We start from the raw sequence: 18,443 nt of genomic DNA, 5'->3' as shown, positions 1-18,443 counted from the left end.
ATTGACCTGCTAATTAATCAGTAAAGATTATTAATGATTGTGAACTTGTGATAAACATCATTTTTACTTTCTGAAGAATTTATGAGTCATGCTTGACTGTGCAAAACTTGCCACTAGTGATGTTACTGTTAACTAAATCTAAAACTAATAAAACTATTTAAAAAATGCATTATAATTCATAAAAAATGTGTTAATTGAAATAAATAGTAGGTGAAACTCTTAAATAAAAAAAAAGTTAAGTGCCCTGGCAAACATTTTTTTTACTAACTTTAATAAAACAAACTAGAAATAAAACAAAAATTAGTCCTAAAACTAAAGCTAAGCTAAGCTAATAAAAACTTTTAAAAACATTCAAAAAATTATTAAACATATAGATTAATAGGCTATAGGGCCTATATATAAGCTATATATATATATATATATAATACTGAAATAACAATGCCACCATGATTTTAAGGAATTTTTCCGGAACAGATGAAAGTGAATATGGTAACGTTTTATTACGTTGGAGTTTGTAGGCTATCACCGCAGTTCTGAATTGAAATGTCCGGTACACAAATAACGTACTCCTACACTAAACCCTAAACCTATGCGATAGTGTTTACAAAAGCAAATGTGGATAAAACGCAATCGCAACCATGCCGATTTAGCTTGTTTTTGAACTTGTGTCTTTGAGCTCTTTCACCGTGGCTCTAGTGCAATAGTGCAATTCTGTACAGCTAAGCTACTGAGCAAGCTTATAGTACGTCAGTAAAACCGAACATATGGAGCTGGTAAAGTGAAGCAAACTTCAAAATATATTCGTTTACAAATCATGCACCATGTTAAAAAAGTGTTTTTGAGGTCATAACATAATTGTGAAAGGAGTCGCGTGAAAACAAATGTTTATTAATCCATATGCCCCTGTAATCATAATTGTGTGAAAACGATTAAACGTGCTTGCTGTTTTACTGCCTCTAGTGTTCATTTCTGCTGGAAACTGCAGTGATGATATGTATGTATTGGTACGTATTTTGCGTTTTGCAAAATGTTGCCACAGGTAGGGCCTACATTTTTCCAATAAGCCTGTGTTCCTCACCCTTCCCACTAATGAAAGACTGAGCAACTGCCTTTCCATCACAGAAAACAACACACTGGCTCTTGCATGTGTGTCACAGTGAGCGGTAAATTAACATCTGCCAGTGCTGTCAAAAGCACTGTACAGTTCCGCTCGACCAGACTAATGACTTTAATGGAATGTTTCCGAGGGTAAATCTGAGGGTAAACGTGCCCTCCTGACTCTACAGCCGAGCCTCACTCCAGTTCCCCGGCCGGAAGAGTGGATGAGTCTCAGAGAACAGTCACTAACTAATGTGAGGGAGTGAAGGCTGTTTCATTGTTTGAATGATCAATGCATAAACATTTAAATTCACAAAAGTATTTGTCAAAAAAATTTCAGGGTAAAGATAAGGGTAACACTTCGATAGTCCACTTTAGACATTCTACTAACTATAAGTAACTTTGCAGCTACATGTCAACTAACTGTCATTAGAGTATTAGTAGACTGTCTGCTTAATATTTGCTAACAATTTATTTTGTTGGTCCCCCAACAGACATTCATTCTACTGACTATGTAACTTGGCAACTAAGTCACCTTATTCTCCTAACCCAAACCCTAACACCTAACCTTAACCTAACAGTCTACTGACAGTCTAATACTCTAATGAGAGTTAGGCCTAGTTGACATGTACATGTTACTTATAGTTAGTAGAATGTCTAAAGTGGACTATCGAAGTGAATTGTAACCAAGATGTGCACTTTACCTCTAAATATGGTATAAAACTGTTTTGTTCATAATTTTCATGCAATAAATTGTAAAAAAATCAAATATGCCATGCGGAATGGGTAACAGGGAATATCGCTAAATATATAACTAATATAGTAAATATAGTAACTTGGGTAAAGAGTCTTTGGTAACACTTTTAATGTGATGTAGTACACGGTACTACATGTACTTACTATAGTAATAACAGTAAATTATGCATAAAGTAACTAACCCTAAACGTAACCCAGACAGCAATACAGTGTCGGCCCAGATATGGTGTGGATATATATATGAAGAGTTATGAATATATATGAAGTGCCATCTGAAATTTTCTTCTAGAATGATCATTTTTATCAAGCTCGTATATTTAAGCTCAGTAATTTCACTTAAATGACAATTAATGGGTAATTTTCATTGCCATTTAAGTGAAATTACTGAACTTAAATATACGAGCTTGATAAAAATGATCATTCTAGAAGAAAATTTCAGATGGCACTTAGAGGCTTTTGCATCTGAACTCTTCATATATTTATTCTGCTTGCTTAATTTGGATCAATCAGTTCAAATTTTCTCATTGAACCTTAGTAAAACTACTTAGAAAATCTCCTTGAAATACTTTTAAAAACTTAAGATGTGTTTTTTAAAGAGTGATGAACAAATATGGTCAGTAATTGTAGAATAGAAATCAAACAATAGCACAACTGTTGCCATCAGTTCAAGGTTTAACATGATCAGCCAGATACAGACAGCATGTTTTGTCAATTTATTGCAAATTTGATGTGTCATTAGTCAACAAAAAAAACAAATGTTGGTTTACTTAGTGCTGGTACATTTGTGCTGGAACATTTGTGCTGTTTTGAAACATCTTTTGATGTCAACACTTTTTTTTTTTTCTGTGATGCAACAAATGGATTATTTTTCTTAGACAAAATGTTCACCTTACGTAAAATCCAATCACCCTACAGGAAACCTAATAGTACCTCATATTAATGCCGACCTCTGCTTCCTCGCAGCTTCAGCGGGCTCATGTGTACTCAATTGAGTTGTGCAGGCTGGAGGAAACTCGTCTTCCTAATATCATGAGAATTGTGATCGCGGTCGAGCACGATAAATGCAACAAATCATGTCTGTATGTAGTGTCAGATTATCCTTCACCTGCCCTTTCCAACTGCTGTGGTCAGCGTTACCATGGCGATGTATTGTTGGGTTGCTGGTTTATTTTAATGGCAAGGCTTTCATTGATTTTGGCAGAGCTCTTAACTGTGTTATCAAACCTGTGCCAGTGGCCATCACTCAGATATACTGAGAGAAATTAATGCAGAGGAAATGAAAAACATCTATCTATCTATCTATCTATCTATCTATCTATCTATCTATCTATCTATCTATCTATCTATCTATCTATCTATCTATCTATCTATCTATCTATCTATCTATCTATCTATCTATCGATCTATCGATCTGTCGATTTGTGATTTCGCCAATTAAGACGTTCCAGAATCAACATACTTTGTTGATCCTGGAACAGTATTCCTGTCCAAAGCCTATAAGCCTAAACTTGACATAAACAGTAAACTTGTCCCTTAAATCTGATCGGTTGATTAGAATGTTGTTCTAGGATCAACAAAGATCTTCTGTGCTCAGCATCTGTCTGTAAAATGCAGCTTTTTCAGGTTTGGAGCAGAACTTTTGCCCAACACAGTCCATCCTCTCCTTTGATTGTGAAACTAATTTCGCAACTGTCTATTTTTTCTTAGAGTTACAGGTTTGATTCGTATGGTACTGTTTGCAGAGCGCGGTGGGTGGACGCTCACGTGGACTCCTGACTGGGTGACCTGTTTAAAATCTGGACAACAACCTATTAACATCCCCACAACAAAACACTGATAATGTCCCCAGCATGTAAAACAGCACGTTTCTAAATATCTGCTCAATATTACAAGCATTTCTTTTTCAGTCATACAGTGTTACGTTTAATTCTCCTATTACTGTTACATAAAAAGTACTTTTAATTACCATAAAAATCTACCACAACTTAACAGAAGAGAACTCTTTGATACCTTACAGTGCAATGCAAGCCTGGCGCCACGAGGGGCCAAACGGGGGCGTTTCAATTTATATATATGTATATGGAAGTTAAATGTGACATTACTATTATCAAGACTCCAGCTGCATCTAGAAGAATGAGATAATCATAAAGCATAAAATTAATGAGCGTAGAGAGCAATCAGACATCTCTAATCAGCAGCAACAGTTATAAACCCACAGGAAAAATAAGGAATAACAAGCTTACCTTTGTTAATCAGCATCTCTCGTCAACTTACAGTTCATTAAACAGCAATGTGCTGAACTTCAGCAGGGTCTCCGTCACAAGCTCAGTGGACTCACACAGTGATGGGAATGCATGGGAAGGCCAAGGAACACTGAGTCCAAACTGAAGACACCAAGTTTACCAATGTGAAACCAACATCTGTGCAACAGGCAAATCATTAAATGAATGAATTGAAGGATGGATCTGAGCCATAGAAATGTAAGTGATTGGATGTCATTGTTTTTATTGTTCATCACCTGGAAAAAATCATTCTGAAAGTGATTCCAACGATATCGTTCCTCTCTGCCATTATTGTTTTAGTTGTGGTGAGCACTCTGCTATTCTTTTATATTTAGAACGGTTTACAGAACTATCTTCATCGTTATTGTTATGGTCCTTGGAGTGAACGGGCCGAAACATGCAATGCACAAAGTGCAGGTTCAGTTTCCCTGAAGCATGCTGGGCTGAAGTGTTTTGCTCAAGCGGATAATGGTGAAGGAGACACAGTACGTCTTCAGATAATAAAGCATACTGGGGTTTGAACCTGCTAACTTTAAGTTGTCAGAACTAATCATTATCCACTATGCCACCACCACCACATTGTTCAAAGCACAACAGAAAAACACTTAGAAGGTCATTTGTGCATGAAATGAAAACTGGAAAGCTTATATAATATATATAAAAACAAAACATAATACATAAAATGTATAGGCCTACATTTATATATATTAACATTATTAGCATTAAGTCAAGTCACCTTTATTTCTATAGTGCTTTATTCAAAACAGATTGTCTGTCAAAGCAGTGATAACAGGAAAATGATTCAATGATTCAAACACACAGCAGCTCTGAAAGAAAATAGTGTCGTTGTTCAGCTGAAGTCAGTTCAGTGTTGATTCAGTTCCATTGGAAAGATCATCAATTATTAGATTTTTCATTTCATCTATAAAGCAGTTCGGCAGAAAACAGTAATGTCCAGTTCAGTTCTCATCCAATAGTGTCAGTGCAGTCAAATCAGTAATATTGCTGAGTATTAAAGGGTTAGTTCACCCAAAAATGAAAATTCTGTCAGTAATTACTCACCCTCATGTTGTTCCAACCAAGCCTTTCATTCATCTTCGGGACACAAATTAAGTTATTTTTGATGAAATCTGAGAGCTGTCTCACTCCTCCATAGGCTGCTATGGAGGAGTGAGCCAGTTAGTAAAGACATTGTTAAAATAGTCCAAGTGACTCCAGTGGCTCAACCTTAAGTTTATCAAGCGACGAGAATACTTTGTGTGCGAAAAAAATACTAAAATAACGACTTTATTCAACTATTCATTTTCTTCCACGTGGGCCTCTGAGTGAGTTCACGAGAGCGACACGACGATGAGATGATGATGCTGCGCCACTTGGACTATTTTAACAATGTCTTTACTAACTGGCTCACTCCTCCATAGCAGCCTATGGAGGAGTGAGCCAGCTCTCAGATTTCATCAAAAATATCTTAATTTGTGTCTCGATGTGGTGTTTAAAATGGTTCTAAAGTGTGCATTTCCTGGATGTCTGAATCGTGAGAAACCAACGAGAAAACGTAAAAGTGCCTTACCAATGCCGCAAAATGAATGGCTTACCTTTCACACTTTCCCATCAAATGATCATGAGCGTCATCTTCTCGGTTCTCGCGCATGCTCTCGTGAACTCACTCAGAGACCCACATGGAAGAAAATGAATAGTTGAATAAAGTCATTATTTTATTTATTTTTTTGCACACAAAAAGTATTCTCGTCGCTTGCTAAACTTAAGGTTGAGCCACTCTAGTCACTTGGACTATTTTAACAATGTTTTTACTAACTTTTCTGGACCAGCAGAATGAAATTACCTTAGAAGCCTATGAAGAAGTGATCCAGCTCTCAGATTTCATCAAAAAGATCTTAATTTTTGTTCCGAAGATGAACGAAAGTCTTACGGGGTTGGAACAACATGAGGGTGAGTAATTACTGACAGAATTTTCATTTTTGGGTGAACTAACCCTTTAAGTGTCCCCAGCTAAGCAAGCCAGAGGCGACAGTGGCAAGGAACCCAAACTCCATCAGTGACAGAATGGAGAAAAAAAACCTTAGGAGAACCCCGGCTCAGTCGGGGAGCCAGTTCTCCTCTGGTCAATGGTGTGATCATGATCCAGGCTGCATCACAAGTCAGAAATCCGATTATGGATCAGTAGCATTTAAATATTTTATCCAGTTCCTTTTGCTTGAAGACCAGATTCATCACGCCGGTATGGAGACGAAGATGGTCTGGTCGGCTGATAACCTCGGGATAAACAGAGGGACCAATATTAGTTTAGATGCCATTCTTCTTACGATATTACAAGTACATCGGGTGTTATGGGAAGTGTTCCCGGCTCCGGTTGACCTAGTTCATGCAGCCTAACAATCCTTTAACAGATATGAATTATAGAAATGTGATAATGTGTATTCCAGGTTAAAGAGATGCTATTTAAGTCTAGATTTAAACTGACAGAGTGTGTCTGCTTTCCGAACAAGGCTAGGAAGACTTTTCCAGAGTTTGGGTGCAAAATAGGATAAGGATCTACAGCCTGCAGTTGATTTGATATTCTGTGTATCAACTGGCCAGGATTTTTAGATCATCTTTCTGCTAGAAGAGCTAATAGGCCTACTGACATGTAAACTCAGGTAAATAGTTGGTCTGTAGGTTCAGTGCTGTCAAATATACAGTAGCAAACAGATGTTATGTGTCACAATTGTTATATCATGTCTTTTATCATTAGTGACCTGGACAGATTTATAGATTTTATAGAAGCATGAAACTATCCATTTCAGACCACTAAATAGGACAAATGAAAGTCAATGGGAAACTAAGCGATATGATTCTTGGAAATCTGGAGGGCTTCTAGGTCAGTTCAAAAAGTTTGAGTAAATACACCTCTCACTCGATGACTGCAACAAAAAGCAAATCTGAACATAGGAAGAACTTTAGAGTGACTTTAGAGTGACAATTTCTAACAATTTTCCCAACAACAATAAAAAATGATTCTCAAAAGTCTAATCAGCTCCAAAGGCTGGATCTGGAACAATGTTTGTTTTATAAGAGACTCTCTCTTTGGTGTACAGTATGGAAGAGCTGGATATCCTTTCACTGGATATTAGGTTAAGCCTTGTTGTATCATTCATCAGTGACATTTCAAATCAATCAAGACTGAGAGAAAACAACAACAAGAAAGTAGAACAAGTAGAACCGAACAAAACTGGTATTAGATGCTTTCATAAAGAGTTCACCTCTCATCCTCGCCTCTCATCTAAAACAAACTCACATGTACACAGACCTTGGTCCACAGATCAATGCTCTTTAAAGGGACTCTCTTCAAAGGATCCACACTGGAAAACAAACTCGGAGAGATAAACATGCTCCGTCCCGAAAATACATGTCATCTGAAAAGAATGTTACGTGTGCTTATTTCAATTCATTTATAGGAGTCTTGGTGTGTTATCAATTATCAGATAAAAGGATTGTGTGTGTGTGTGTGTGTGTGTGTGTGTGTGTGTGTCCTGACTACAATGATTCAATTAAAAAACACTGGGGAAATATGTGTGAGTTTGTAAGGCCAGCATAACAACAAGTCAAGACAAGCGGTTTGTTACAGAACCCAAGAGACGGACTCAGAACCCAAGAGAAACGTGTCTAAACTATAAATCGGAACATGAGGAACAAAACTTTTTGAACGTCAAGGGATATCAATCATTCCTAATGTATGAACTTTTATTGGAATTTCAGGAGCATGCATAAGTTGATGTTTTAACATCTAATGACAATTTCAGGTATAAGTACAGGGATATAATATGAATTACATAATAATGTACATTATAATATTTGAGCAAATGTGATTCTATAATGAATCATAAAAGCAGACACACAAATGCACACACATAAGAAACAGTAGCATCATCTCTGACTAAGCTCTGAATCACACAGACAGATACTGAACTCTTTGATTCAGTGAGGGTCACGACGATGATGCCAGACATGAGAGACCAAAAACAAGTAATGACTCAGGCTAAAGACTGTTGTGTGCCGCTGTCACGACCCCTCTCAACACAGCATGAGTGTTATTGTACCGCACAGCACAGACACACTCCCACTCCACCACACTGACCAGACGAGGGGGCAACACCGCTGCATTCAACTATACAGGGATTCAATCATTAATGCATTTGCTTTGACTTTGAGAGTAACTTAATCTCAAATACAATGTAATTATTTTACATAGAAGAAATACAGTAAAATATTACAGTAATGAGAATTTATGCTCACCCAAGACCAATTGAATTCTGAACTCTAAAATGGTCTTTAAAGTCCAATTAAATATACAATGTGTTTCAAAAATGTATTTTAATAAAAAACTATTTTAGTTTAATATATATAAATCAGACTAAATCAACCTAAACGGACTTATATTTCTAAGAGGACACTGCTGACCTCTAGTGCTTGACATCAGCATAACTGCTGAAAACCATCTCAGAAATAAATTCCATTTACCAAGATTTCACAGATCGTTTTTTCACCTTTTTTTAACAGTGTGGGTTGATTTCCCTGAAAACTGTAAACACTTCAAGCAAATGTCAAAGTATTTGAGGGCATTTCAGATCTCAACAAGCAACCATCCACATTTGGATCAACAGAGTCAAGTCCACTAAAAAGCTTTGAGTTTTGAAAGAAGATATTACAGAAAAATCAAGATATGCTGGCTAAAATAGGAGCATGTAGATTCAGACAGGCCATAAGCTCCTTCAAACTAGAGTGATGGATTGTGACTGCTGGGACTCCATCATGGCTGTCCTCTAGCCTCAAACACAGAGGCTGCTGGATCCAGGGAAGGCACGAGGTCAAAGGTCGCTCCTCCAGACACCTTCACCCACCACCAAACCTCTCTCTTCAGAGCCATTCTCCTCACTCTCTCCCTGCTCACCACCCACTCCCTCAGCAACTGCATGTTCCACAGCACAAAGTGGCAGGATGGCAAACAAAGCAGAGGAACTCCCAGAATGCAAAGTGTCGCCACTAGGGGGCGCTCACTCAAATCAAGAATGCGGTAGATGTAGGGTTGACCAAACTGGTTGGTGCAGCCCATTAGCCAATAAACAACAACAAATATGACATAAAGGACTCCTCCCAGCAAAGTGTAGAAGAGGTGGGTGAGATGAACGGGTGTAGAGGACAACAGCAGATCCACGGTGGTCTGAATGCTGTTGATGGCATGGATGTGGATGTTTGTGAGGGGGTCCGGGTCCGAGGTGTGGATTAGGGTCCAGTAGACAAAGGTGACGGTTAATGAACTGCAGCCCATCACAGAATGCAGGAACCACTGCAGACAGAGAGAAGCGACCGGAGGAGTGAGGAGGGTCTCACACTCACTTCTGTCTCCTACTGGAGGAAAGGACTCCATTAAAGCATTTGAACGCAGATGACATTTAGGCCTGGTTTCACAGACAGGGCTTAGATTAAGTCAGGATTAGGTTTAATCATGACATCTACATGGCTTTTATAAACGTGCCCTAGAAAGAAAAAAAACATTACTGGTGTTCATCTTGAGACAAAAAATGCCACTGACAGATTTTAAGATCAATGCAATTTGAATTCAGTAAAAACAGCTGAACAATGCATTTTAGTCTGGGACTAGACTTAAGCTTTGTCTGTGAAACCGGAGGTTAATGCTTTATATTGTGATATAATCAGGACTCAACAATAAATTTAATAAAGAATAAAGTAATTCTGTACAGTTAAAAATGTTTTCTTGCTCTTTCACTGGTTCCACCAAAAAGAATGATGTATTTTTATATTTGCAAGAAATACTATTTATATATTTAAATAAATGTTAAGTTATCTTTAGTTTAGTTTTTTTTTTTTTTTTTTTTTGGAGAAAATATTTAATTGCAGCAATCTGAAACTTACAGCTAATGTAACTCCCAGAAATCATAAACACAACTTTGCAGGAAATTGCATTGCAAAACATTAATAACAGTTTTGTAGTTTTTTTAATACATTCTTGATGATTTTGTTCCATGTGACTTTTATGCTGTATTTCCTGTTTCCTGTGACCGTTTGTAGTCTCTTTGTATTATTGGTTCCCTTGATTCTCTGGGTGTTTTTTGTTTCCCTTTGTTAGCTTCCCTGTGTGTATATAAAGCCCAGTGTTTTAGTCAGTTGTTGTCTTTCTAAGGGTACTTTTAGACGACAACATTGTACTAAAAACGGGGAAAATGTCTTGGCATTTTTTCGTGTACAGATGACAGCATTGTCAAAACGATCCCTGTTCACATGAATCCACGAAAACAACTAAAAAATGCTGTATTATTCATGCCAGGCCAGTAATTGGCGATTTCAGTTTGTAAAGAAACACACAAAGCTTTCTGTAGTTTACAAGGAGATGATAATGGTATCGTTTTCAAAAACTTGCACTTTAAAAGCCATTTTCAACAGTTTGCGGTTTCAGGCCCCCGAAATGCTGTTGTCGTGTAAATGAACGGCCAGAAAGCATAAAAAGTTTCCCATTTCTAGTTAAAAACTGTCTTGTAAACGACATCTAAATCTGGTGTGTTGGTGCTCTCAGTTCTGTTTTCCAGCGTTTTTGTTTTGTAGTTTCTTGAGTTATTTATATTCTCATAATAAACTCTTTAATAAATTGTAGGCCCTTTATCGGTCCAATGGCGGTTTCCGACAGGACGGGTGAAGGTCTCTGCGTGTCTTTCCGTGTGGAAAAGTAGGCTAATTTAATTCCATTAAAGCTTTTATCTGACTCCATTTTTTCATGACCTTGGATTTAGGTTAGAGTGCAAATTGGTCATTTATATAATAGTTTAGCAATACATTTATTTGTTATTCTGTTTAACTCTTTACTTTATATTTTACGCATTCATTAGGAATCTATGTCGCTCAGAAAGTCTCGCCGTCAGCTGTTTATGCGGATCTCACGATCACAAACTCGCCAGTCTGATCGATATGTGACCATAATGTGAGAGACACTCAACATTATGGCCCGATCTCATTACAAATCACCCTGAGCCTCTTGTTGTATTTCTTTATATAGACAGAAACTTCTTTCACATGGAAACATTTGCTAACACTGGGAATTTTCATTCAGAGTTTACACCTTTTGCGAGCAGGATGCTCTTTGCCTGGAAGACACACCCTCCTCTGTGTGCGAGTTCTCTCTAAACTTTATTACCTTTTGGTTGACTTCTGTGGAGAATGAGACCTTTGTACCAGTCGCACTGAGACATTTCAAATGATACCAAACATGTATAATATTGTATGATAGTAATTCACATTAAACCATATAGATTTTTGGGTGAATTTTGGTGATCTCAGAATGAAGGAATGGGGGAAGAAGGAAAGAGATGTTACAAAACAGATGGTTTTGTAACACTGGAAAAACTGGAAGAACTGGAAGAGAGGGCAAGTCTCTGAGAAAACAATGGAAATTAACAAATGAACTCTCTCTTGTGAGGTTAGCATCACCATTTGAAACGCCTCTGAGTTCGCCAGCGTAACAGCTTTTACGGCTCACATACGTAATTTAAGTTGAGCCCTATTAATATAGTGACATTCAGATAACGTGTTAACGGGATAACGTGTTCAGATGCTTCATGGGGTCATTGTGCGTTTCTCAGATCAATTGGGTATCAGTGCGGTGCATTGTGCAACAACATTACCTCTTTTCATTCTGAGAGAGGAGCATCTGACCTTCAAGAAAGCCCAGGCCAGATTACAGAAAGCAACCAGATAGTAGATCAGCATGAGACAGTATGAGATATGGCTGAGATAAATTAGGAATTTAGGTGTGTTGAAGAGAAGAACCATGTAGATCAACCAGCTGACGGTGTAGACCAGCATAAAACCTCTGTACAGAAGCCATATCAATGGAGGAATATCCCACTGGAAACAAGAGACAAGTTATTTCCGCCTCACATTTCACTCCTCATTATAATGGACTTTTGAAATTGATGTTTAATACACGTATGCATTCAATGTCTTCAGCATCATTGCATTGCTGATAGATCTAACATGGTTTCTAACTCCAGGCTATAGTTATGTATGTTCATTGGCTGATCCAAGCTGGTCTAGAAGGCTGGAAGATCTCCTTGGACCAGCAGCAAACCATCTACCATTTTGCAAAACCTGTGTATTTACTTAATTTGACTTCATCTTTGGTTCAGTGCTCAAACTCACCCGTGGCTGAAGCAAAAGCTCTGGTTTAGCAGTGAGAAGGTGGAGTTTGTGAACTTTGAACTCCTCCCTCCAGATGTGTGTCCAACTAGCACCCATGACTGTCACTAATAAAAAGAAACATACCTCTGAATCACTTCAGTGCCTCTGCTTACTTGGAATTCAGTTTATTAGATTAGAAAGCAAAAACTTTCTACACATTCTTTCTGCATTAGTTGGTATTTTAAAAATACTTTCACTTCAAATACAAACCAGACTTTCTGGTCTGAAGTAATGATGTAATTGTCAAACAATTCAGACCTGCCCTGTTAAATAATAGGCTTACTTGTATTAATTTTAGTTTGAGTTTCATGCAACACAGACACTAAGGAATGAATGAATAACGTACGATGATTCTGACTAACCTTTGCAAGAATGCATCCACTGTGAACAGCTTCAATGACGCTTCATTCACCAGAAACACAGAAATCTGAGGCTGAAAAAGACGTAGGCTATACTCACTGATATGCAGATGCATCACGTGTCCCGCTGGGGGACAGACCCTGCACAGCTGGTCTGGGAGACATTTTAATGAAATAACTGGAGCTGAAAAACGCAATAGTGGACATGTGAATCTCTTATTCATCCCAACAAGATTAACACTGAGTCTATGAGATGTGGCTGAATGTCAAAATGACTTTGCAAAAAAGGGTTACACTTTATTTTACATTTTAAGGTGTTCTTGTTACAGTGTAATTTTACATTTCCAACTGATTAACAATAATTAACAATGTACAATGCACTTACTATAGGGATAGAATTGGGTTTGGTTTAGGGATATTTGCATGTACATGCATAATATACTGTTTTTACTAAGTAAATGTAACATGCAAAAAGGACACTGTACAATAAAGTGTTACTCGATTAAAGTTTTGGGGCAGTACCATGGTACATGCATTTTTTAAGTAGGTATATACACATATATAGATTTTGGTCAGTTTTTCCTGAGTATATAATTTATTATTATTATTATTATTATTTGGACAAGTAAAACATGTTCCTGGATCAACATATGGAACTGGAACAACATTCCTGTCCAAAAACATAGTCCTAATCCTATAATAATCCAAACCCATAATTTTTCCCTAAAACCAGATGAAAATGAAAGGTGAATAAGAATGGTGTAGAAGCCCCTAACGCTTGTTGTAAGCCTAAACTTGACATTAACTAAAAAACTATCCCTCAAATCTGATTGGTTGATTGGAATGTTGTTTCGGGTTCTTCTTGGTGAAATCACGTTAACCATTAATTTATTTTTCATTTATTTTTGTTTTCTACATATCACTAGTTGTAGCTACATTATGCCACTAATTATAGAAGTAGGCTACTGGCAAATTAAATAAATAAATGTGCATGAAATGTTGATTTGACATGTTAATAACTTAATTATTAACTTAATATTTTTGCCCGGATTTGATATTGCACGAAGTGGTCGCTTCGTTGACATTTTTGTGGTGCTATATCGGGCCATTTTTTCCACTGAACTCTGAAACCCATATCAGATGAAAATTTGCGGAAGGTTTTCTGTTCAAAGTTGCATGAGTCGAGCAGTTCAGGCCTTCAAAAATGCGATTCATTTCGGAGAAGAAAAATAATAACGGAGCAATTCCAATAATGATGAATGAAATTAAAATCAATGAATAATTTAGAGATTGTTAAAGGTTAACCCAAAAATAGTGTTAAATCAGCCTATTTAATTCATTTATTATGTTCACTTCTTAAATGCAGCCTAACATTGTGATGAAAATACAACAGTAGGCTAGCCTGTATATTCATTTACTTATATACTGTACTGTAACTGTATATTCTCGACATTCATTGTAAGTAGGCTAACCACATTCAAGAATTAGGCGGGCTAACAAAAATAACTTTCTAATTGTTTGCATTGTTGGATGTTTGTTTGTGACACGTCAAGTTTCTCCACTCTGTCTGTCAGTCACTTAACAAACAAGTTGTTCTCCTGAAAGAGGCTGATTCCTGTGAACTAGGCGTTGTGTTCAACACCCTATGGATAAAATACAATGCCACAGGCAGCACATGAATGAAAGCAGTTAAACAGATGTGCGTTCATGTTCAGACACGCAGGAGTTTTACAAGAAACTAAACCGTTGATGAGCAAAAAGAGAAAGAATCAGAGTAAGAAATAAGCAAGTGAGAAACCATGCTAATTGCTACATGAATAGTCACATCGATATCCCTGCAACTTCTCAACCGTGACTGCATTCACAATGTAGCAGACACTTGCAGTTTACTTAAGTATCTTGAATAAATGTAAGATGTGTTTAACCCTCTTGTAATGTTATTGAATCCATCAAAATTGACCCATTTCTGTTTATTTCAATGAAATGATTGTACAATATTTTAGTTTGATGTTTTTTATTCAATATTTTGCATTTTAGGAGATTTTATGGTTCTAAATTATATTTATGCAGTAGCTATAATCCATTTATTCACTTTTCGAGCATAGACCTGAAAATTAATTTCCAACTTAAACGGTCATACATCTTGAATGCTTTTGGAGCAGACTTCAGTTTGGTCCCTTTTTTAAAGTCTACACTTCACTTGCTGAAGTGAAAACAAGTTTAAAAAAGTGGATTTGAAATAAAAAAGTAATAAAACTTTATATCTCTTATGAAAAAATGCCATTTTCAATTGTTACATGTTATATTTTACAAAACACGTTTTACTCAAATTGTGAGAAAATCAAAGGCATACATCTAAACAAGCTGTTCTCAAACCTTGAGGTTGAGATCTCTAAAAATGAGCTTTCAGTGGGAATTTGATTGTGCAGTACCAAACGTTTCCACTAGGTGAAATTCACCTCATTTTTGACCACGAACAATGACAATTTTTTTCAGGACCATTTAACCTTAATCCGTGTATCATTCGTTCAATCGTTTTTTGATTTAATATTGAAAGTAGAAAAATGAGAAAACAGTTCCTTTTTCGATTTTTCATTTTTTCCAAAAAAACGAAAAACAAGAATTCAGCTTGATTTTTCGTTTTTCGTTCTGAGGTAGCAAAATTAATAAACAGCTGGAAAATTCGATTTCTACACGTGGGCGGGAATGAAACGCCCCTTTCCTCTGATTTGTCGAGAATGAGGTCTCTGCAGAGCAAAAAAGGGCGTTCCTCAATTTTGGGGCGTTTTCCAACTGGGTAGGCGTTTTACAACCTCTGTGCCTGGTTTGCTAAAACTTGAGTGGGCGATTCCTAAATACTTGAATATGCTTTTCCCATCAGATATGAGTGATAAAGCGAGAAAGCGGTGAAATGAGGAGAGAGATCACCTGTCCTGCATATGGATGTAAGTGGATTTTTGTAAATTCTCATTTTGTCTAAGTTAACGTTTTAATTAGTTTGTGTAAATTTGCTTGCAACATGATTAGACAGAAAAAGCTCCAAGTGGTCTGCCACTTACAATCTATCGCTAACCATTAGCAAACATTCGCTAACTTTTTGGTGCATAAGTTTGTTACTTTAGTGTTGATAGTGGTAGTTTGCTTATTTTTTTCCTGTCGGAGTATTCTAATATAAAAAAATAGTTAGCTTGTCAGACTAGAAAACAATAGTTGTAAACAAATGTTAATGGACTATTCCACCGAATAGGTGCCATTTATGTCCCCAGGACATTATGGCCCGGTTTCACAGACAGGGTTTAGCCTAAACCAGGATTAGTCCATAGTTCAATTAGGACATTTAAATAATTTTCATAAACATGCTTAGAAAAAAAAGAGACAAAACAAAGGCACTGATATATTTTAAGATCAGTCAGTGCAAGTTTATTTCAGTTGGAACAGCTCAGACTTACATTTTAGGCTTTAAAATTGTTTGTGAAACCGGGGGGTATATAGGTACTAATATGTACAAAAAAATAACTATAAATACATTTTAAGGAAAGTGTTGTGCACATTAATCTAACTGAAAATTTTATCTAATTAAAAAATTATTAAAAACTATAATAATTTTGGATAAATAACGTTTTCATTAAGTCCAGAACACACTCCCTTTATATATGAAATGGTGTTTGAGTGTGAGGTGCGCTGTAAGAAAACAAGAAAAGCTCCACAGAAAAGCTGAAAAAGCATTGCTTGTTAAGTTTATTATTTTTAATATCAATTTTAATGTAATATTTATAATTTTTCTGTTATTTATATTATATCTCATAACCCATTATGTACCCCTAAACATAACCCTAACAAAAACCTCTGCAGACCACTAGATTTAAATAGAAACATGATTTGACCTTTTTTAGCAGTGAGATCAGCTCACTAGTCAATGTTCAACACTCTTCATTATATCAGTGCAGGCATTAATACCTCACATGTGTAGTCAATCCTATAGACTAACATAATGGATGAATGTTAAAATGTAAAATGATTATGTACAGAGGAGGAAACTTTTTTTAAATTAAAATGGATGAATTCGTTGTCTATTCAGCACATCACAATTCAGCGGAGAGGACAAGAGCCTCAACCACAGCACTGTCTTGCAGCGGTGGAGTCTTCATTCTAATGGTAGGATCAATGGCTATTGGTTCTGCAGGTGCCATGTCAGAATTAAACCCATGTGCAGTTATTAATACATAATTCATGTTGCTGTATGCTCTCTATGTCATCTTGGGGGGGACATTTGACTTTTCACAGGTGTGTTTTCCAAGCTCATTAAAAAACATTCTGTAAGTTTAAGAATTGTCTTGATAAACTTGTGCTTTTTCCAACTATAGTCAGACATACCAAGTAAGAAGATGGTGGTCTGTCCTTTTGCTGGAGAAATTCCCACCAAGGTGTTTGACTCTTTCTTTCTTTCTTTCTTTCTTTCTTTCTTTCTTTCTTTCTTTCTTTCTTTCTTTCTTTCTTTCTTTCTTTCTTTCTTTCTTTTTTATTGTTATTAGTCCTTTTCTAAAAAATAATGACAAGGATTGCAAAATGCCTTTACAGTTAGTGTGACTTTTAGTTTTCATATCTTCATGCAATGAAACTTGATATACTGTATTAATGTGTTTTTATGTCATAAATTTATCAAAATCGGTCATGGAAATCCAGCAAAGAAAGAGAAGGCGGATTGACAAGCCACACAAAACTGCTATGATTTATTTTGTTTGAGGTGCTCTATTATTTATAGTAAATGTTGACTGTCATTTACTGATGTTCTTCATTTGTCCCTTCATAGTGGCAACCGTTGACCAACCCCTGAACATACAGGAGGCATGTATTTGTTGTTACTTCAAGATGGTGACGTTGCAATTGGCTCCCTTGCCCTCACCTGCAGGTGCTTCAACAGCATTGTGAGCATGGATAGTTTCCGCCGAGAGGCTCACTTTCGGTGGTTGGACAGTAAGTTTTATTAGTGTCACTGTTTAGTTAATCACAGCTCTCTCTCTGTTTTTTCTCAGTTATGTATGGTTGAATATTAAGACAATGATGATGTCAGCTGACAACTTTTTTTTTTTTTTCAGGTGTCGTGAACTGGAAAATTTCAGAAACCTGTACAGGGTTCCATAGTCTATCCAGATGTCTCCATTGTGAGACTACATACAAAGACTGTGGTGAAGGCTACAGAGGAAGAGGGCAAAGAGGTGTGATGCTGGGGTTCTTTGGCTCTGATGACTTCCAAGGATACTGCGGAGACGACTGTTTCTATGAGGCTGGAGGAAGCATCTAATGTTTCATGCAATGTGTTCCTCATGTTTGAACTTGCCACATTTATTGCTTGCTTATTTTATTTTATTTTATTTTATTGGATTCTCTCTTTTTTACTATTACATTAAGTAGAGAATGCTGCATTTATCAATATAGTTTTTCATCATATTGGTACAGTATCTATACGGTCAATAAAGTGATGCTAATGTTTTAAGTTTTCAGAGTCATTATTCTAAGTTAACACATTTTACCTTAATTTAAAGGTCAATACGTTTTACATTATATATCATTTAATCTAAGCTACAAATATCACTTAAATATCAGTCATTACATATAAATATCATATTTTGAAAAACACAGGTGAGAAAGACCAATACAATCATTTTCACCATTGCTTTACTGTAGGATTTGGTAACTTTAT

At 36.5% G+C, this 18,443-nt stretch overlaps 1 long non-coding RNA gene across 1 annotated transcript; it reads left to right on the top strand.

The window, feature by feature from the left end:
• The first annotated feature begins 15,495 nt into the window (after window positions 1-15,495).
• Window positions 15,496-18,232, top strand: LOC308699331. Its single transcript, XR_014031175.1, has 6 exons — window positions 15,496-15,539; window positions 15,624-15,687; window positions 16,821-16,897; window positions 17,107-17,166; window positions 17,553-17,716; window positions 17,839-18,232. It is a non-coding gene; the product is annotated as an uncharacterized lncRNA (long non-coding RNA).
• Window positions 18,233-18,443: the final 211 nt, after the last annotated feature.

The sequence above is a fragment of the Scardinius erythrophthalmus genome (assembly GCF_964197995.2).
Source record: "Scardinius erythrophthalmus genome assembly, chromosome: 12".
Taxonomy (NCBI): Eukaryota; Metazoa; Chordata; class Actinopteri; order Cypriniformes; family Leuciscidae; genus Scardinius; species Scardinius erythrophthalmus.
Note: the sequence above shows the minus strand (reverse complement) of the source record. Positions and strands in the feature narration are given on the sequence as shown.